The sequence below is a fragment of the Aptenodytes forsteri genome, unplaced genomic scaffold (genome assembly GCF_000699145.1).
Source record: "Aptenodytes forsteri isolate BGI_AS27 unplaced genomic scaffold, ASM69914v1 Scaffold55, whole genome shotgun sequence".
NCBI lineage: Eukaryota > Metazoa > Chordata > Aves > Sphenisciformes > Spheniscidae > Aptenodytes > Aptenodytes forsteri.
In genome coordinates this window covers 1,909,780-1,931,483 of record NW_008796063.1, presented here as the reverse complement: position 1 = coordinate 1,931,483, position 21,704 = coordinate 1,909,780, and positions in this window count along the sequence as shown.

The window sequence follows — 21,704 nt, the reverse complement described above, 5'->3', positions numbered from 1 at the left end:
TGCAGGTATAGGGTGCCGATGCGGATGTAAGGGTGCGGATGCGGATATAAGGGTGCAGATGCCGCTTTTCGGTCCGTCCCCCCCCGGCTCCCGCACCGAGGGGAGAGCTGCTTTCCGCAGCGAGCGGCACCGCCGGGAGGGCGAGCAGCGGGCAGGCGACGGGGGACCGAGGGACAGCGCGAAGCGGAGAGCGAGCACCGGCGGGCACGGCAGCGGGGCCGCCTCCTGTGCCTGGGCGAGCTCCTTCCCTCCCCAGGTCTACCCTCCCCCGTGCCGCTGCTCAGGCAGCCCCGGCCCGCCGGGGAGCGTGGCGGGACCAGAAGTGAGGGGTGCACAAAGCCGAGGAGAGCCTCGCCCGGTGGGTGCACCGTCTGGGGAGCCGGGCACCCCGGGGCCGGTGTGTGTGCTTGCAGAGGGGCTGCCAGCGCAGGGCAGCAAGCAGGCACGGCTGGGCTGGCCGCTCTGATGGGGCGAATGCCTTCACTGGAAGTGAGCCAGGCTCTCCAGCAGCACATCTCTGCCTTCATCCTTCCCCTATGACAGCTTTGCGTTGCTGCTGGCATTCAGCTCAGACAACTGTTTAGGTTATCTTCCATTTCACAGTTGTGCCATCCTATTTCTCCAAAGTCAGTTGTGCACGAGGCTTCTCAGTTGACCTTGGTGGTCCCTCAGCACCTATGTTGTCATGGTGCACGGTACCACAGCCTAAATCAGGCACTCTGTGCAGAGTTTAGCAGGAGCTAATAGTATTTCTTTTGAGAAAGAAGAGATTGCTCAGGAGCTGGAATTGGCTCCCTGGTACCACTCCTCTGCTTGCTCCAGGATGCTACCATTAAGGAGCATGGCTAAGGCCTTGCTGACAGTGGTAAACCTCTCCAAGGACCATTCATTGGCATATAACTGTGGATCCAAGGGAGACTCGGCACCTTGTTTGCTAAATAAAAGTATGATTAATACCAGGCCTCCCTGTTAACCAAAAATGCTCCTCAGGCCCCAAAGTATTCCCCAAAGCACAACCAGGCATGAACCTCTTCCCGACTCTTGGGGATGTCTACACTTTGTCTATAAGACTCTGCACATAAATAAGAAAGATTGTGGCCCAGTGATCTGAGGGTCCCTCTGAAGTCAACACGGGCTGCTTGAGAGGGCAGCTGAGAAAAAGGGTGGTATGGAGGAGCCCACCGAGGAACTTCATGCAGCCCAAGCACCTTCTGTGGGCACCTCTGTTGAGACCTCGAGCGTGGGCGGTGTGAATGCTCCTCATTCTGCCTATCAACAAGTTGGCAGAAATGACATTGTTTAGCAACTCTGGAAACCCAAACCATCAGATTTTCGTGCTGCAGCTTTGCAGCATTCCCTTTGATGTGTGAACTTTGAAGACCCTTGAAGGAAAATTGTTTTCTTGTGTTTTTTCATTATGTTGTTTCTGTTTACTGTCACGACAACGGAGCAAAAGGTCAGATATACCAAACCAGGCTTGCCTATCCTACGAGTATCAATGAAGCTCATGTTTTACAGAAATCCTGAGAACTCCTAGCTTCCTCTGAAGTCAATTCTATCATCCAGGAGTCCATGATAAGTATGATAAGTATGATAAATTTGAACTGAAAAGTCCTATCTGTTCTGTAATTCAGCATTTTATCAAAATGGATGTAATCATAGCTTGACCTATGAAATTACAGGGATTTTCATTTTTGAGAGAGCAAGATATGGAAAATTAAAAAGCGGTCCTTTCTATTCTTCAGAAATTTTAATGAATTCAAGCACTTTATCTCAGACTTATCTAATAGTTTGGGTGGGAGTGAAAAAATGACTGATAGGTCAAGCTCACTTTTCTCTTTCTCAGTTTCTAAAATAAATTGACTGCTTAATCTTTCTTTGACCTGCAATACCCGGACATTACACTCTGGACTCTTCAGGAAGTGAGCAGATTTCATGGCTAATGAGCAAAACTGATTCCTAGGAAGACTTTTTGAGTTCATTTCTTCATGTGGAGAGGAGATAGAAGGCTCAAATAAGGGACCAAGGGCTACACCTTGACCTGGAAGCAGCTGAAGCTCCTGCCTTTGTGCTGCCCAGTCCCTGCCCTAGGGATGCATTAGAGCATGGTAAAATGTCCTTTGTGCACAAACGAAAAAACCCTCAATTTTGCCAAAAATGGCCTCGGCCTCAGACATAAAAGAAAATGTCTTTGAAAGATATTGGTGGCTTTATATCTATGAGTTACCTTGCGAATAAGTATGTGAGAGAGAGAGTGGGTACAAGGTGCATATGTTGAATATCCCTGCTCTATCCATGCTCAGGGCACAGCTCCCACCCTCCTGTTACAGTTAGACCATGTGACTTCTAACACCTAGCGTGAAGATTTTTATTCATGAATCAAGAGATCATTAGACCCATGGTAACCCAAATAGGGGTCAATTTTTCCTGTGGAAGTGACAGAGAAAGGCATTTTTGGAGTTCTTATCCAGATATTTCCCTAATCAAGCTTAGGAACTGGATTAATGGCACTTGTTGTGGCTAGAATCTCAACAGTAATGGAAAACTATTTGGGAAGCAATTGCCTATGAAACATACCTCAGAGAATTGCTTTTTCAATGGGTTTAATATGATACATCCTGTGTGATGATCCTTGTGAAATGTTTATTTGAATTTTATGATGATGTTTTGGCTTCCAGTAAAAAGTCCAATAGTTTAATGATAAGACACATTGGCTGCTACATGGTTATCAAGTGATTCTTATACCATCAACAAACAGCTAATGTGCTGTGGGAAAATAGCAAATTGTATGTGACCATGTAAGATTTTGTGCAGAATGCAAATCTGAATTGTTCAAGTATACACAATTTCAGAACATTTGACATGAAATGAATGCATCTGGCATTGTTCTTCAATGGCCTTATGCTATACTAATAAGATTTTGTGCAGAATGCAAATCTGAATTCAAGTATACACAATTTCAGAACATTTGACATGAAATGAATGCATCTGGCATTGTTCTTCAATGCCTTATGCTTATATAATTATATAGCATATAATTATATAGCACGCTTAAGCCTAGAGCCTAATTCTCATATATATTGAGATCTCTTTTCATCCCTTTACCAGGGATCTACAAATAACAGAGACAGACCCAGAACGGTTATTTTATATAACTTCAAAAAAATAGGGATGAGATGCAGTCTACCTAAGCACAGTGATCCTGTCTGTAAATATACCGGACCTCAGCTCTAATTTCTGTTGTGACAAGAACACTGGAAATGTTCTTATCCAAGGATACAACTTTATAAACATTGGAAAGAGAGACCATGACTGATGACCTCTTAAATTTTTCATAGGTATGTGTCTCCAGGGGAGATAGAATGATTTCGATCACAGATGAGGAATCTTTGTAGCACAGTGATTGATTTTGACACTGTAAGATTATTTATTGGCAAAGCATCCAAGTGGCATTGGAAAAATTAGCAGAACTCACAACAGCGTCCTGATTTTCTAATTAAGTATGGCCGGGTTAGTGAATTACTCTTTCACCTGTATTTTAAATTTTACATTACAAGTTCGACATTTTTAATTTTTACTTTAATGAAGGTTTACATTTTTAGAGCATATGCTTGTACATATTAATGCATATGAAGCATATGTGATAATTATGCATCTCTCTCCTTCTTCCCCCTCCCCTCCATCCATAAAGAGTGAGAGATTATTCTTCTGCTTGTGAAACCAGACATTATAGTTTCAATTCTATTGTGCTCACAGGCAGGCAAGAAGGGGAGCAGTGACATCTGCGTGCCACAGGAATGCCCTTTCCTGGGCAGGTACAGGCAGAAGCAAGGCTGATCTCGCACTTACTCAATCATCTGGTAAGAGCTGGAAATGCAATGTTGGTCTTTGGTTCTCATTTTGAAAAGTTAATGGGTTTCCCTGCTCTTCTGATCCCTGTCATCTGTTACACTCACATCGCTGTTCTCCATCCTGCCAAGCCACTAGTATCACTTGCATCTTACCTGGAGTGAGCTGCTTTAACCCTGATTTGAGGCCCATTTTTGTCCACACTGAGTTAGGCATATAGGTGGGATGTAGGACCAGCTGAAATGAAAATAAATGGCAGGGTATTAAGATACTGAATGTAAACATATAATGTAAATACTGCAGTCAAGGCTATCCTCCCAACCTAGTAGCTCTACAGGCAATCAGCTGCAAGAGGAATAAACGCAGTCCTGTCAAGCTCCTCGAGCTACTCAAGAGAGCATGTCCTTGGAGGATAAAAAGCATTTCCTCTCAACCATTTGGAGGTCTCGGAGAGAGAGAAGCAAAGCTGTGCAGAACCACCTCTACATTTGCAAAAGCTGTGGCAAGGATAAGGAGGGAGGGTGGCTGTCTGACTGCCCAGAGATGCCTGCTCTTCTTCTGATCACAGGGGCCGAGCATCTGCCAAAGCCTCTGTGGCATTTCTAGATCGGTACTCATTCAAAACAAAAGTGAGAAGATCTGGACTTGCAGCTACTTGGAGATGCCTTACCATAACTCTCCAAACAGTTTTCACAAGAAACATGGAAGATGCAATATTTGCTCATTTTTGTTCAAAAAAACCAACAGTGAATGACATTCTAACAACACATTTTAATAGCAAATACAGAATGGTTTTTGCCTCACAGAGACAGCGTCTGTCTCTTTTAACCATGAACCCAGTTTGTTCCACATTGGCCATGACCAACAGAATGGCCAGGGGAAACCACAAAATGTGGCACAAAATATTTCCAGAAGCTGAGGCAGATTGTGAGCATCACTGGTCTGAGCTTGACCAGAAAAAACTGCGATGTGAACTCTCCTCGCAATGCAAAGGACTCGGAGCAGCCAAGGAACAGACACTTCAGATTAGCCAAGTTCATCACTCTTGGAAGAAAACTGCTGACATTGCTTTGTTCTGATGCAAACAGAGACCCTGTTTGTCTCCTGAATACATATTAGATTACAAATATATTTATAAATCAGTTGATTTGATTCAAACTGAACCTTTTGAGTCTGGAGCATTCTCTCTAAGGCTTTTTGCTTCAGTTGTCCAAGCTTATTTGAAAGCTACCTCACGGTTACCTGTGAGGATAAAGGGAGGGTTTAAACTTACTTCATCAACAGGTGAAAGCAAAAAGCTGACTTTTCATCCAGCCCTAGCACACCTTCTGTAAAGCTTTTCTGTAGGAAGGACAACCTTTTCTCAGAGACCCCTCGAAGACTGGCCTTGGTCTTATTAAATTTTGCAGATGGATCATCAAAGCCAGGCCCTTGGCCTGTTTTCAACACCCGAGTATCTAATCTGATCCTACCACCAGAAACTGTCCTCATTGCACTGAGTGCCGGCTGGCTCCTGTCGCAGATGGTGGCCGGTGGAAGAGGACAGTCATGCTGGAGTGAGTGCCCAGGGGGAGGAATGACCCCAGTCCCATGCCATGGGAATACACAGCAGCACTTCTTGGTAAACTGGGAAAGTGATGGACACATGGCTGTTCCACTTACTCTTTTTTCTCCCTTTTTTATCCCTGTGACGCGCAACAGCAGCCCTCAGTTCCTGGGCACGAGGCTGGGTGGCCTTGCCTCCTGCCCCTACGTCCAGACCTTCTCCTACAGGTAGGATGAGGCTTATTTTGTACTGGGTCTTTCTGCCAATCCCCGGCAGCCTCACAGTGTTCATCGCAACAGCAGAAAGGGATTAATGCTGCTCATGGCAGCTACGATCTGCACTTAATTGAAACAGTTTCTTAACTTGGGATCAAGCACTGGTGAATCATCCTCTTTTTTACTCTGTTTTAGAAACTATATAATTTATATGGCTATATCTTCATTGAATATTAATATTTTTCTCAGTAACACAGCACATTTGAAAAATAGATTCAGAAATCAGCAGGATAAAAGGGTATAGTTTCAGCAAAATTTAAATGAATTCTAATATTACTACAACGACCGTTTTTTTGGTAGTTACGTTAAAGAGCTTTTACAAATCCGTAACAACACTATCTTCTTCGTTATTTGCACTTGTTGCATCTCAGTGTATCTCCTTCCTCATGTATCTTCAACAGAAGTTCACAACATCTCCAGAAGCCTTTGAAGTCCCCAAAAATTTTGTTTATGACTTTTCTGCTTTGTGTTTACTCCACAGTTTTTAGGAGACTTCATTCTAAATCCTTAATCCATGTATGAAACCCTGTGCAGCAACTTGTAAAAGCAAGCTGGCATTTCTGGAACAAACATCCATGAACTTAGTCTTGGATGTAGATTTGTGTATGGCGAGATAAAAGTGAAGTAAAGAAAAAGAAATTGCCCTAGGACGAAATCAGTGGGAGATCTAAGGAGTTCAGATGCTCAAATAAAGCAGAAAAAAAGGAGAGAAAGGGAGAAAATAGGACAGTCTTTTGTGCTGTTTTGATAATCACTTGACGTAAAATAGTTTTCTATGGCTTGGCTGTCTTCTCTTCCAGTTTTGAATCTTATCATATATTCAATTTTAAACTCTCAAGTTCTAAACTCATGTCTGTGACAAGTTCATTTTTAAGTAGGTCACTTCCTGCCAAATCATTCAGTTGGAAAGATAAAAAAAAGTGTGAAATGAATTTACGGGGATCGTTTATTACACAGCAGTTTTACAAAAGTAGCTGCCTAACCAAAGAAGGGCTATTTGTGCTAGAATTCAAAAGTGTGTCCTAAGGAGGAAGGTGACAGAGTTGCTGGTGGATGCTATGGAAACCTGAGACTTTTTCATCAGATTGCATGTGAGGCTATTTTATCTGTTTGGTTTCATTGTCTCACTGTCATCCTTTCCCACTCACTCCATGCTGACTTCTGAGCAATTTTAAAACCTTGCCACGTCTGACGCAAACGCTTTAACAAGCTGCAAGCCCAGCCTTCATCAGCAGAAAGAGCGGGGGACACCTTCTCACAGCAAGTCTTGGGGGGCCACCTTCATGCCCAAGGAAATGAAAGAAGCCTTCTCTCCCCCCACAGCCCCCACTGCTTGATGCGAAGTCCCTGACATGGTGGGATTTATGTTTAGATTATTTGCATCTGTTTCTTCTAAAATTCCTTTTGATGTGCATGATGAAAGGCTCGAGAGTGTTTGCAAAGGGCTGGAGGACAGAGCAGGAGCATCACACAGGCTTGGGTTGGGCTAAGGAGGAGGGACTCCCTGTTGGGTGTTTGGGCCCTGGCTGCTGTGCCCTGCGGTGCCCTGAAAGTCAGAGCTCTGTAAGATCCCTCTTCCTCACCCTCCCTTTCCATACATTCACATCTCACAAGCTACAATGACTTTGCTCCCAGATTCTTCCTCTGGTCAATGGAGACCAATGAACAAGGGTAAATGAGATGTTAACCTGGAAGCACCCGTGCCTTTGAGAGAGTCCTCGTGTCTACTAGGCTTGCGTTCATCTGAAATGAGATCACTGGATTGGCCTGAGACACTTGCCGATTGCAGCCCAATTAGCAATTCAGCCAGTCTTAAAGGGGAAATTAATTCTTTGTAAGTTCGAGATATAAAATAAGAAGTACCCAAATTAAGAAGGTGGCAAAATCGAATCTTTTAGGTATACCTATGAGAAAACATCACTGGGTCATCAGCTGGCTAGAAACAAAAGCTTTCATCACTTCAAGGCTTCACACAGCGGAGGACTCTGTCATTCCCAAGTCTAAGACCTGCTGCTGCTCACCACCCAGCCGTGTTCACAAAGGGGTGCACACCCACGAGCAGGCGTCTCCCTTTCTGCTGAATTCCTCCCTTTTCTGCTCGCTTGCAGCAATAAGATGTGGGTCTCATCTAGGTTCACAGCATTCTCCAGTTCAGGCAAAATTGTCATATTTTAGCTAATCAAGAGATGCATGAGGTCTTATCTCAGACTGATCAGTAAGGGCTGAGACCATTAAGGCGTGTGCTCTGCCTCCGTGCCAATGCCCTCACAGATGCATTGTAGTATGTGTATGCAAATATTTTTGGTAGTTTGTATTGATTAGGAAAGAGCACCCTGAATGGTTTCCCAGACAGCTGATTTTCCCAGGACATCCAGAATAATGAATTCAGACAGAAATGATGAGCAAATTTGCAGCTGTGCTAACTCCCACGTAACCTGCCAACTTGCAGGTCTGCTTGGCTCTGTGCACCCACAGCTCCACATGTAGCTGTGTACGCTGGCTGTGCACTCCGCAAGCAGCGCTGCTTGTCTGCAGCCAGGAACACGAGGAAGGAATGGTTATTTGGAAAAACATAGCTCAGGTGTCATGGTGTTTACCTCCAAACAACAGAACCATATTGCATGCATTGCATGTATTCCAAATGATGGAAGAGAAGTCTTCCTATATTTTCATATAAAATTACTAAAATTTTTAGATTTTTTAAGATGGTTTAGGTACATAAAAAACTAAGGACCACAATGTTTAAGTTTTAGCTGCTTATTAGAGCACCTAAAGGAATGAAACTCAGGTTCCTAATTCTCCTGTCCAACACCAGGAAGAATTAGATGCTTGAAAATGGAGTTCAAACATCCAGTGCACAAACCCCAGTGAAACCACCTGGGGTTAGTCAGTAGAAAGTGCGGAGCTCTCCTATCCTGCCCATCTTCAAGTTAGGCATCTCAGCTGCTTGCTCTTCCCTGAAAGTAAAGATCAACAACCACTCTGCCAAAGGGCTGAGGGGAACTGCTGTGGTCTTTTAAAATGACAGGAGTGATGCCACTCATTTTATCTAATCTGAGAAGTAGATTACATGTGAATCTGCCATAATTGGTGTGCGTTCACTGGGCAATGCATAAAAGGCAATGCATATTGTGGAGTTATTTATTCTTAGGTTTAGAAAAGAAGGTTGAAGGCACCAATCTTCAGGTAAAGCTCTGGTTAGTGAAACTAGACTGAGAGGTGATGTTGTTCTTAGCAGTGCTGGCAAGCTTCGCAGATACATCAGTACAACCATTGCATCATTTCTAATCCATATTTAAGTAAAATTCTTCATTAGTAATATTAGCATAATGTAAGATTTACCCCAGACTGAAGATGTCTACTGTAAGGAAGTATGTTGAATAACCATGCTCCAGATGAAAGCTAGTGGTGGACAGTTTCCTTCCCATCTTAGAATAAAGATAGTTTGTGCTCATAAAATGTTCACATCTTTCCACATGAATGTGCTGATATATAATTCATAAATACTAGTTAAAAGAAGGTTGAAGGCACCAATCTTCAGGTAAAGCTCTGGTTAGTGAAACTAGACTGAGAGGTGATGTTGTTCTTAGCAGTGCTGGCAAGCTTCGCAGATACATCAGTACAACCATTGCATCATTTCTAATCCATATTTAAGTAAAATTCTTCATTAGTAATATTAGCATAATGTAAGATTTACCCCAGACTGAAGATGTCTACTGTAAGGAAGTATGTTGAATAACCATGCTCCAGATGAAAGCTAGTGGTGGACAGTTTCCTTCCCATCTTAGAATAAAGATAGTTTGTGCTCATAAAATGTTCACATCTTTCCACATGAATGTGCTGATATATAATTCATAAAAATACTAGTTATGACATTTCTATTTCTGAGTAGCTTATACCAAGTTTTGTGCAGCAAATGAAGAGAAACATGTTAAATATATTTGGGCGCATCAAAGATAAAAATATTACTCATAGATCTGAGGTCTATTACCTCAGGACACATTATGTATTCTGTTTTTCATATGTCTCAAGTATTTCATTAAACATTAGTAGTTTTCTCCACTTTTTATACTTTTCCCTTGATATTTTGCTTAAGAAAGGTGGAACATGACAGCATTTTCTTTCTGAGTCAAACTCTGTACTGTATTTTTTATACTAACTTTTGAAAGCAAAGGTTTGTCTCTGGCAGACTGTGATTTGATTACAATTCTTTTATTAACGTACAGCCAAGCTCTACACACATAGTCAAGTGTACAACATGGAAAACAAATGTCGGGTGAACAGAAGTCTTTTCTCTTAAAAATGTCATTAAACATATTAGCTAAAGGCTAGACTAATTTTGCCATCACTATCATTATTACTTCTACTTTAAAGGCATTTTATCTCTTCTATACCTTTTTTAGAGAATAAATTATTTAAGTGTGACTTTTCACAGAAGTAAAGCAGTGATTAGGAGAGCATCCCCAGTCCAGAGCATACATAAGCACCACTTTAATCCTCTTGATGTCAAAACATGCAAAAAGTTATCTGGTGCCTTCTCTTAAACAGAGATGAGTCTGTAGTTTTTTGCTGTAGCTGCACATGGAGAACAGAGGCTGTGGTACTTCAAGCAATTCCAAGTATTTTGTGCTCCAAGGATCTTCACCAAATGCCATACTCCCCATGTGCTCCCAAGCCCTGTGGAAAAAGAGGTGACATCTGTGCCTGAGGAGCAGGAGGTGGCAACAGAATTAAAGCATGAAGATCCTCATGAAGCAGCCACATGCAGCTCTGTATGCAGACAATATCTTGTATGTCCTGGAAGAAGACTCTGAAAGACGTTTTGTTGGCTTCTTGAGGGAGGAAGATGCTGGTAAGGGATCACCAAAATGTTAAAAAACACCTGTGGTAACTTCTTCAAGTTACCCTCAGTTGCATGGCCAGTCCTGAGGACCAGGACTTGTATTAGATTGGTTTCATAATGGGAGATGGGATCCCACCCTTCAAGAATGTGAAAGGCATTGGAGAAGAGGAGGAAACAAGTAGAGCAAGACAGGTTAAAAGCTAAAGGCAGAACTGCAGCTCCGGCTTGCATGCAGGAGGCGATACTTGCTTGGAGGAAACAGGAGAGTTTGGGACTTGGAGAAAAGTTTTGAGAGGTGCTTCGACTTAGACTGATTCCTGATCAGAAACTACGGTGTCCCAGTCAGTCTGTTGAGTGGCATCTCTGCTGTGGAAGATGATCCCCTTCCATGTAATGATATGCAGATAACTGCTTGAGAAGCACAAGAGTGTGTACTCTCAGTCTATCCATGGCTAAAAAGTGCAGAACATGCTTGCTGTCCCCTGACCTAACTTTGAAGTTATCCTGGCATTGAGAAGGGCTGGACTGGGTGACCTCCAGAGGTACCTCCCAACCTAAGTTCTTCTGTGGTTGAGAGAGATGTGCTTGGCAATGAACGGCAAAATCAGTGACACAGGCAGAGTTGGTTTGGGAAACGTGTCTCTAACTCCCTCTTTTCTTGCTACTCACCTGCACCTGTTGTCTCACATGTCCCAGTCAGCACGGTGACCACCAAGTGAAGAACATGCTGTTTTCAAGCCGGACGCTCTCCTGTGGTCAGTGCCACGGTCTGGCCAAAGGGCCTGTCTGATGCAAGCCCAGGGCAGAACTGGTGCTGTGTTCTGAGGTGGTAAAGGTCTGCTGCTTGTTTTTGGCTAAACACTAGCACATCAGCAGATAATCAGTGGTTTTAACATTTCCAGATACAAGAAACTTCTCTTAAATGGAGCTATTTTTGTTTGGGATAAATCAAAAGATGATGTATGAAGACTAGGCATGTAAAGAGCTCAGAAAAGATAGTGCTGTGCTTCCTGAGCAGAGGGAGAGGTGGGGGGCAGTGAGTATTTTGCACTTTGGGTTCGTGACTTAGGCCACGTAAATGTGCCGCTAGCGATCAGGGCTGCTGTGGTATATTTACTCAAGAGGAAAGAACTATTGCTTGTCCAGGGCTGCTAGTACAATCAAGAGAAAGAAACGGTTATAGTGACTATTTCTTTGTACTCACAAGGGGAAAACAGATGATTTGGATAGTTCATCACTGTCTAGTACATAGTAATTCCATTCAAGTTGTAGATGGTCTGAATATAACATAATATAGCAGTAGGGTAATATAAAAATAACAGATACATGATTTTTTTTTCCTCCTTTCCAAAAAGGAGCTATTATATTTATAATTGCATAGAGCAATAGTCCTTTTCCGGTTTCTTCAAGACCCATTGTACAAATTTCCTGCTCTGTTCTCATCCCCTTCTTCTGAGTGGCTGTATTTCACAGCTGAGCATTTAGAACTATTTTTGCTTAGCAGACACTCCAGGGTGGGATTTATCCTATGACAGGAGGGATGAGCTGCCTTCCCCAGGAGCCCAGAGTTTATGTCTTGAGTCACCTTCTGATGCAGACTGTGACGTGCCACAGGACTGCCACCAGTTACCCACAACAGGAACCTATTTGCATCATTCTGTGATTCCTCTCCCACATCCTGGTGGCGGGCACCTAAGTTTTGCTGTCAGACAGAGTTGGTGTGTGGCTAAGTTATATACCTGAACTCAGGAATCTGTCTGCATCCCAAGCCCAGTAATACAGACATTGCCTACGTGAAGGTATTTTACCATAATTAAATATTATACGGATAGAGTTACGCAACAATAATCCTATCCCAAGGGTGCTTTAGGAATTTTATAGAGGTCTTAATCAAGATCATGTTACCTATGGCATTAAAACACTGGAGAGTGACTGCATCTTCGGTTCTCAAAAGAAGAGAATTACAAATTCCCATTTTCAGTGAATGCTCCGGTGCCTCGCTAATTTGCTCTTAGGGCTGTAAAATAGGATTTTCAGGTTTCTGGAAGGAGAAGCAAGCTCAGAATTATATTTAAATCAGAGTAAACAGGAATGATGAGAATTTGATGCTGTTAGTTCTGAAACCTTTATCCATCATATATTCCATTCGGGTTTGGTAGAAACTAGTGCTTTTCAGTACATTCATATTTTACATTACTCTGTCAGAAACCCTGTTTTTAATCTAAGAAGAGTGTGTCTTGTAAAATAACCTTTCCTCTGACACTTTCACTAGAGATGTTTTTATACATTTCCCTAAAGTGCTGACATGGACCGTCCTCCCAATCATTCATACAAGCAGGATCTGGTGGGTATTCTCACTGGAAAGGTTTCATTTGAATAGAGTAGGTAAAAAATGAAAAGAAAAAAAGAAAACTCTTGAAATGTTAAGCAGCTTGCCATGTTAGGTAAACTGCACATTGTTTTACATGCTGTGGTAGGACATTATAAAACGATACAATAGAAGCACAAAATATGTTCAAGGGATTTTTCCACTTAAACAATCTGTCTTGGTGAAGAAAGTTAACTGATCTTCAAAGCTGCATTCTCTATTCCTAAAACATGTTGCAGTTTCTTCCTCTCTGTGATGAGCCATGCACAGTGTCTAAGTTGTCAATGTCATCAGCGTGTCTCAACTAACTGCAATCGCTGTTCAACATTTTAGAGCAAAGAGGGAAAAACATCACTCAAATAACTCTTTCAAGACCATATATCGCAGCCAAGATCAGGAGCTGCTCAACAGAAATGATGCCATGAGACAAGAAAAATGGACAGCTTCCATACTGGTCCAAAAGCACCTGAGCTGCTTCGCCGTGTCTGAAATAATAGGAAGGATATGGGAACTCATTGCAAATGCGTTGAGAGTATCTGCATAAGAAAGAAGAGGCATTAAGCAAGCAATTTTGGACTGAAGCCATCGAATCGTATTTGGAAATGGGAATGTGGAGTGGTGTTATACTGTTGTGATAATCTACAATGTGCCAAATGTGCCAGTATGTAGCATAAGGTTCCTTTATCGAGGGTGGACCCAGTTTCATTTAAAAAAGATTTAAATTCGGGGTCAGGCAGGTCTTTTCTCCCCCTTCCTCCACCTCTACCACTACCAAACAATCAGTCTTTTGCTTTGATTAAATTATTCCCTCCATATTAACATTTTATCTGTAGAATATTATTCTCTTTGCCAGTTTTGGATCAGCATTGATATTTCAAAGTAAAATAATATGCAGGATAATTAATTTATTAACTAACTCATTCTCTAATTAATTCAGGATTTCTCAGCTTTTGAATCACTAAAACAATAGAAAAAAAGAAGATAAATGCTTTCTTATTAAATTGGTTAAAAGACTTACTTTTCATATGTAAAATAAAAATGCTTTTATGTTAGCAGATCTGTTATCCTGTCAATGAATGAAGGTTTTACATGCCTAATATTCCTTTCTGCTCATAAAAGAATAGATCATATGAAAAATGTGATTTGGAATGAGTAATAATTTATTAGTTCAATGTAGGCTTTAGCTCAGCTTCCTAGGAAATAAGGCTTATATCATCATGATGTCTGTGTGTTTCTTCATCAATCCTTCAGCCCACTATGAACATTTTTCAACATGATAGTCACAATTCCAGCCAAATCTGGTAGAAGTATTGACCTCTAAAATATTTTCATCAAGTTTCAGGAAAACAGAGTGCCTCTTGTAATAACAGGGCTGAAACTACTGCTCTCCATTGGAGAGAAGGCCACAGGATATGGCTGTGGAAAACTAAAATAGGGTGGAGCCTAAAGAAACCAAATTCATGTATTTGCCTGCTCACTGAACAGCTTGTCTACTTGAAGCTCTCCATATTTTGTCTTTGGACCCCAGACTTCTCCTTATTTCTATGTACAACAGAAACATATACAGAGCCTTTGCCGTCTGGTTTGAAGCTATGGAGTTGATAATGACGTGTAGTGTTTGGGGGACTCCAGGTGGGTGGCAGGCAGAGGATCTGGTAATTTTTCAGGCTGTAAAAGCTAACCAAAGGGGAGATGGTAATGGTCTTCCATAGAGAGATGGATATGGACTGTTTTTTTACCACCTCTCCCAGTACAAGAAGCAGGAGGCATTACGGGAGCAGCCAACAGGAGGAAGGTTCATAGGGAGGTATAGAGCACAGGGGCGAGTTGTGGAGTTCCTTCCCTGGGATGCTGCGGATGCTAAAAACATTTCTTGGGTTCATTAACAACCAGCCATGCTCCACACTCAAAGGGGAGAAAAAATCCATTGAGAGCTTCCTGGCTCAGGAAGTCCTTGAGATTTAGGTTTAGGGGGGAGGAAGCGTTCAGAATTGTTACTGCCAGTTCTCTCCATTTGTGTGCTCTTTGCTGTCTGCTTCTATGTTTTGGGGATTGGGTTTTATTTTCCACAAAATGCCTTCCATTTATGTTATTTAGATTTGTTCTACATTAGTTACAGTAGCATATATTTATTGATAATTTTACTGCTTTAGTTTTAACTTTAGTTTTAATTTAGTTTTAATTTTAACCTCTTTAGACTAATTTATTTACACTCAAAATAATGATTTTACATAAGACATCTGAGGGGTCTAGGTGTCACCCCAGAGACAGCAGCTGCCCTTCCTTACAAGCTGGAGGCAGGACATCCATTTTTGCACCATCAGCTGCTTCTAACTGCTCAAACTCTTTTCCTGTCTTTCTGAGTGACACATTGTCCACTGCACTCTTTTGGAGAAGTAATCAGGGTATGCTACCTTCTCAGAAGGATGCCTGTGGTCCAAGCACCATCCAGGGAGCCTATAGCACTTGTACCTCTTGTAAGACATGCCACCAGAAGAAAAGGGGATGGTGGAAGGCTGAAAATATGGATTAACTCTTCCTCAGCTGATTTGAGCAGTTGCACGGCTTTCACCATGCACTGCTCATTCCTGTGTTCCTCAGACTGGTCCCAGATGCAGACAGGAAACTGATGCATGACTTGGAGGACACACCAGGAGCTGAGGTGCCACAGTGACTTCTTATGGAGCTTCAGCACCTTCCACTGGTGGGTAGGTACTGGCATGTGAAGTATTGGAACTGAAACAAAAAGAAACACAGAAGGTCCAGAACAGTTTTTTTTAAGATGGGCAGTACCACAAACAGGTCTGTTGCACATGCTCCTCAGAGAAAACACAACATAACCAGAACCTTGTTTAGAGGTAAAAGACAAAATTTGTCCTTGCTGTAGTAATGAAAATATTTGATCAACTGCAAAATATAACTAGAAAGAAGAAAGCTGAAAATTCACACTTAGCTGACTCCAATATGCAACTTAGTGCAGTTTATAATGTCAGTGCCTTTTTTTTTTAAAAAAAAAAAAAAAAAAATCAATTATTTTTAGTATTAGTCTTTTACAGGAAGAGAGTGAACATGGCCCAGTTAACCACAAACGGTGCAGCTGAATTTCCTGCATTTGGGAAAATTAAAGATCAGCACTCTAGGAATGCAAGGGACGAGCTTCACCGTGCACAAACCACCTTGCTGATCAGGCTGTCCTCCTTCCATGCTAGGTAAGTACTGAAGAAAGAATATCGTAATGGAAGTATCTTTGGTCTAACCCAGTGTGGGTGCTCTTCAGATTTTGTGTTCAGATTTTGTGGTCTGGACACAGAGGACTAATTGTGGGACCCATCCCTGTTGCTGCATCTGGGTGACAGCTTCAGATTATATGAGAGATTTTGGGGCTTTTCTGATAACTTATCATAGCATTGACAGCGCAGTTGCAACTGGGAATGCAACTGTTCTCCATGCATCAAGATACCAAACCATCAGAAGGAAACAGTGCAGTTTTCATTGGCGTTCTTTAAAATAAAATGTCATAGTATATCTGAAACCTTGAACCTGATCTTTTAAGCAATCACTGAATACCAGACTATGAGGTATATTAGGTGCACGTGAAGTAGCTGTCCTGACAGTTAGAAAAGAGTAAATAGAAAGGTATTCTATATTTAAGGAAGCAGTCTTTGGCAATGATTATAATTGCTTGAATAGTGCATATGGAAGCAGTCGGAAACACTAGACTGAACAGTAGATTACTTTTCATTTGACTGCATTTATGCCTCCTCACTTTTCTGTCTGCAAGTAGGCTTTTGATCCCAGGGAATCATTGGGGATGAGTCTTCTGCATCTAGCCTGAAAGACTTGCACTTCTAAGTATATATATATATAAGCACTTGCATGCTTACAAGTCTGGAAGGCTTATACTTCCATAAGAATAAAAATATTAGTCATTTGCCATTCATATTCTCCATCCTAAAAAGTTTCAGTCATCCAGATAAAATGACAAGAACATCCCCTAGGTCAGGTTTCATCCTAGTTAAATTAGCCTTATTACATTAGCAGTAGGAAATTCTTAAACATACTAGCTAAGTGGGTTATTGGGCTAGTCAGGTAGAGAAAAATCTTCTTTTTCTTTGGCAAATAGATACTTAAAAAGACAACCACTTTTGTCCTTTCTTTCTCTCATACAGAAAGTTGTGCCTCCACAGAAATGAGCTGTGTGCAAATAATGGTTAATGGTCATAATATGTAGAGAGCTGTGTTAGTCATAATCATATTAGGCAGTCAAATAAAGGTTAAATAAAATCTAGAAGCATTTTTTCAACTCTTGAAAGTGAAGCTGTACAAAGAATGTTAATACCTGTTGGACATGGTTTTATCCAGTGCAATGTAACTCTAAATGTGATGAAGGAGAGCTCATTTTGAGAGATTTTTCCCAGAAAGGTACTGCTGGGCAGTAGGGAGTGGAGCAGGCAGATGTGTTTGTGAGGCCTCACTGTGAGGATGAACTTACTGGTGTGGAGATGATTACAGATGAGCAAAAGGACAAAAACAAGACTAGTAATATTTGGAGAGGAAAAGCATCATAAGCTCAAATAGCAACTAAACCTTGATGGAAAATCAAATGAGAATTACTCGGTGTTTTAGAAATGAAATCCTGTATAGTAACATTATGTAAAGATAAACAGGTACAGCTGTTTTCAGTTTAAGGTATTAGACTGATCATGAGATTATATCAAAGAGCAGTGCCTAGAAGGACATTTTTTCCCTCTCACATATCTACACATAGATACAAACACGCACACACACTCACATGAACGATGGTGGTATTGCTGATGAATATGACAAACTAAAATGCATTAATACAAATTGTTGATACATGATAGACAATTACATCCGCATAAAAAGTATTTTAAACATATCAATATCATGCAATTATTTAATCTACATCCTATGTACTGAAACTAAGGTCTAGACAAAACTTTTCAGTAATATCTGGAGCAGGCATGGGGAGCCAGAACACTAATGAACTTTTGGACATTAATCAGGATACACTCCATGCTTTACTCTAATAGAGACAGAAACTCATTTACAAACTGACAGGCTTCATCTGGTTTAGAAACCCCAGTTTATAAAATATCAGGCAACCTAAGAAACTTTCCTCCTAGGATTAAAAATCTTTTTCAGAAAGTTTAGCCTGGCTAAATTGGCACTGCTCAAGCAACATCAAGATACTATTACAGCCTGGTTTCCATAAGGTTTTGAAACAAGAGACTCACAATTTCAAACTTGTACCTTAAAGACAAACCCTCAAAAACATTCATTTTGTTAACAGGCTCTGGAAAACTGATGGATCTATTACCACTGTGCTTTGTGTCCCTGGAGGAAAGAAGGAAGTATGTCCCATAAAGACTTTGTCTTGCATTTTTTTTACGTTCCTTTTCTTCTGTCGAAGTGTTGTTACATTATTGGTACTATAGTTACAAACTCCATTTGGGTTGCAATCATTGTCCAAAACCATTTCTTTTTTAATAGAAACACTCTGAAAAATTGCCATAAAATAAAAAGGGAAGGAAAGCCATGAAAAAGACATTTTCAGTGTAGTTTTGTGATTGTCTGTTGCAGAAAATGTAGGCTTTACTGGTGTTGTGGTTTAACCTCAGTTGGCAGCTGAGCACCACACAGCCGCTCACTCACTCCCCATTCCCCGGTGGGATGGGGGAGAGAATTGGAAGAGCACAAGTGAGAAAAACTCATGGGTTGAGATAAAAACAGTTTAATAATTGAAATTAAAAAAAAAAAGTAATAATAATAATAGTAATAATACACAAAGCAAGTCACGCACAGTGCAATTGCTCACCACCCCTGACTGATGCCGAGCCAGTCCCCGAGCAGCGGCCCCCCCGGCCAGCTTTCCCCAGTTTATGTACTGAGCATGACGTCACATGGTATGGAATGTCCCTTTGGCCAGTGTAGAGCATGGGAAGCTGAAAAGTCCTTGACTAGTGTCAGCATTACCTAGCAACAACTATAACATCTGTGCCTTATCAACTTTGTTCCCATCCTAAATCCAAAACACAGCACTGTACCAGCTACTAGGAAGGAAATTAACTCTATCCCTGCTGAAACCAGGACAACTGGGACTGAAGTAAAGATATGAGCCAAGTCAAAAAGTCACGGACAATTATAAGAAAATGTAGTTTCATCTAGTATTCATTACTGGAGATCTAGAAATAACTGTGTTGACCTAACTTCCCAAATGAAAACCTAAAGAGGGAAATGAAGTATCGAAGACCTGTTTTCTCATTTCTGACAAAGGTGAGCATTTGCAGCTCCTGTACTCTTTTTAATGCCTCACAACCCCTCCTCCCCTAATTCAGATCTCTTTCCCAAACTGATTTCTCCTGGTGGACCTTCATTCTTAAATACTTGTTCCTGCTTTAAGAAAAAAAAAGTAACATCTGAAAGTGAGTATTTGCTACCCTCTTCCAGAAATTTTGGAAGACCCTGTGCCTTGTCTGGTTGTAGAAAATCAATGAGAAATGTACAAACTAAGAGGAATCCAGTTGCCTTGAAGTATTAGCCAGTCCTGATTAACTGCTCATAATGGTAGCCCTCTTCTGAATATTTTTCACATCTCCAGCTTCCCTGCCCCGGTGGCCCTGGCATGCTTTTTTTCTGGAAATCATCACATCTGGGTCCAACAGTACAGCATTGGAAAATGCATAAATACAGCAACAGCATGAGTCGGCCTGAGGATCTTCCCCTTGTAAATGCTAACACACACTAAATAATCAGATAGGAGAGAGGTCACTTTGTGAGAGAGGTCATGCGCTATCTTTCTCAGTTACGTGGATTTCCAGGCTGCGCCCTACTCTAGCACTGCACTCGCCCTTCACATAAGCTGCACAGTAAGGGCTCTGCCCCGATTTACACCAGTAATTGCACAGAATTGCCAGGACAGATCTGATGGAGCAGCATCAGGACTGGTCAGGCACATCTCAGGCTTCAGAGGGGAATGAGGGAGAAGAGGGTGCTACCCTCTCTTGGCGTGCAGGGAGGCCCGGTGTCCTCACCTTCCCGGCAGCACCGATAAGAAACAGATAAACGGAAAACCTGAGCTGGAGGCAGACACACCAGAAAACTTTGGGAAATTTTAAAACAACTGAAAACAAAGTTTTACAATGGGAAGTATCAGCAAAAGTTAAACATAAGTGCTGCCATCTGCACTGCTTATAGCATAAAGTACAAGATGTACCTCTGGGGCTGCCAAAGGTTCAGCAGATACATCCTCCTCTAAAAGCCCTGAAATGCAGCACTGATGGTGGGACTGAGACAGCCTTTGGCAGACAGAGCTGTGTTCAAAACTCAGAAATGGAACCACCTTGTGCATTTTGGATGGACATGTTTGTCAAAATACTGTTTTATTGTAGCAGCAGCGGAGGCTGAGGCTGTTGCTTAAACCCCCATCAAAACACTGAAGGGTGAAATATATATACTTGCTCAGAAAAGAGCACAAGTCACAAGCAAATAGACTGCCTTTTCCACATCGTTAATATTTATAGTTTTACACCTAGTAACACCACTCACAACCAAAGCAACTGCTCACCAGACTTCATTAATATTCATAGCAGCAAGACAAGTAACACAACTCATAACTGGTGTGCATTTCCAATAGCCATTAATATTTACAGCTCTATAGGTGATTTAGTTAACTTATATAAGTTCACAGTGGTAAATCATGATACTAAGGTTAACTTACAGGGTGGCCCTCCAGGTTAAGTAGTATCTTAAAATAAAAGCTTGGGCATGAATTACTGTTACTATCTGCAATAACTGCCATTCTCATAGTATTTAGCCTTGTAAATCAGCTTGTATTGAATAAAGATTTTTCATTTGCAGCATAAAGACTCTTTGCAAAGTAAAATTACAAGTCGTGTCCATGGCCTACTATGGTAGCAAGACTTGTTCCAGAAATCATCAGCATTTTCATCATGAATCCAGGCATACTTAGGAGATGCTACAGACCGGATTGTGTTGGTATAATAGAGTAATAAATTATTCTTATAGTTAATTAATATTTGATACTAACTTTAGTGACCTACTAGAGGTCATCCCTTGTATCTTTATTTAACAGTTAGATATTTAGTCTAAACTAGTTCCCAGAGTCCCTCCGTACTCAGTGGGGTAACCCAGCACCTCCAGAGGATGATTCATGCCCTCTACCCAAAAACTGTTCAATTCCTCTGTCAAAAATTAAAGGCTCCATTCCCCAGCTGTGTGAGGGAGCTGTAAGAATGACTGGAGGGGATCTGGGATGCAGATTTGGAGACAGCCATGATTCATGGGAGGGCAAAGTGAATTTCCTTGTCTACTATATCTTTGACTATATGTATTTCTGGTCTCCTAAAAGTGGTTCACAATTGTCTTACACATAGACAAACGTGGTAATAATCAGATGTCTTCTTAATTGTTTCAGACTAACGAAGTGAGTAATGGAGCTCTATTTCATGTTCACAGCCTCTACGTTGCATCCAAAACTGAGGCCTGGGCTCTTCGTTCTGCACACAGGCAGACTTTGGTCATGTTCCCCAACAATTTCAAATAATTTTAAAATACTTTTCAGGCCCTGAAAACCTGTAACTTGGTGCAAAGGATTCTTATTCCCCACCTTTTAGTCTTTTGAAAGACATAGACAAAAACCCAGAAAAACTCTATCTAGTTTCAAGATACTTTAAAACAAGCCATGAAGCACAAAAGAAACCTAGCAGAAAAACCATCATGCTGGTGCAGTCTCTCTTGCTCTAAGCATCAGATTTTAGTCTTGCACCTTGATATCACCAT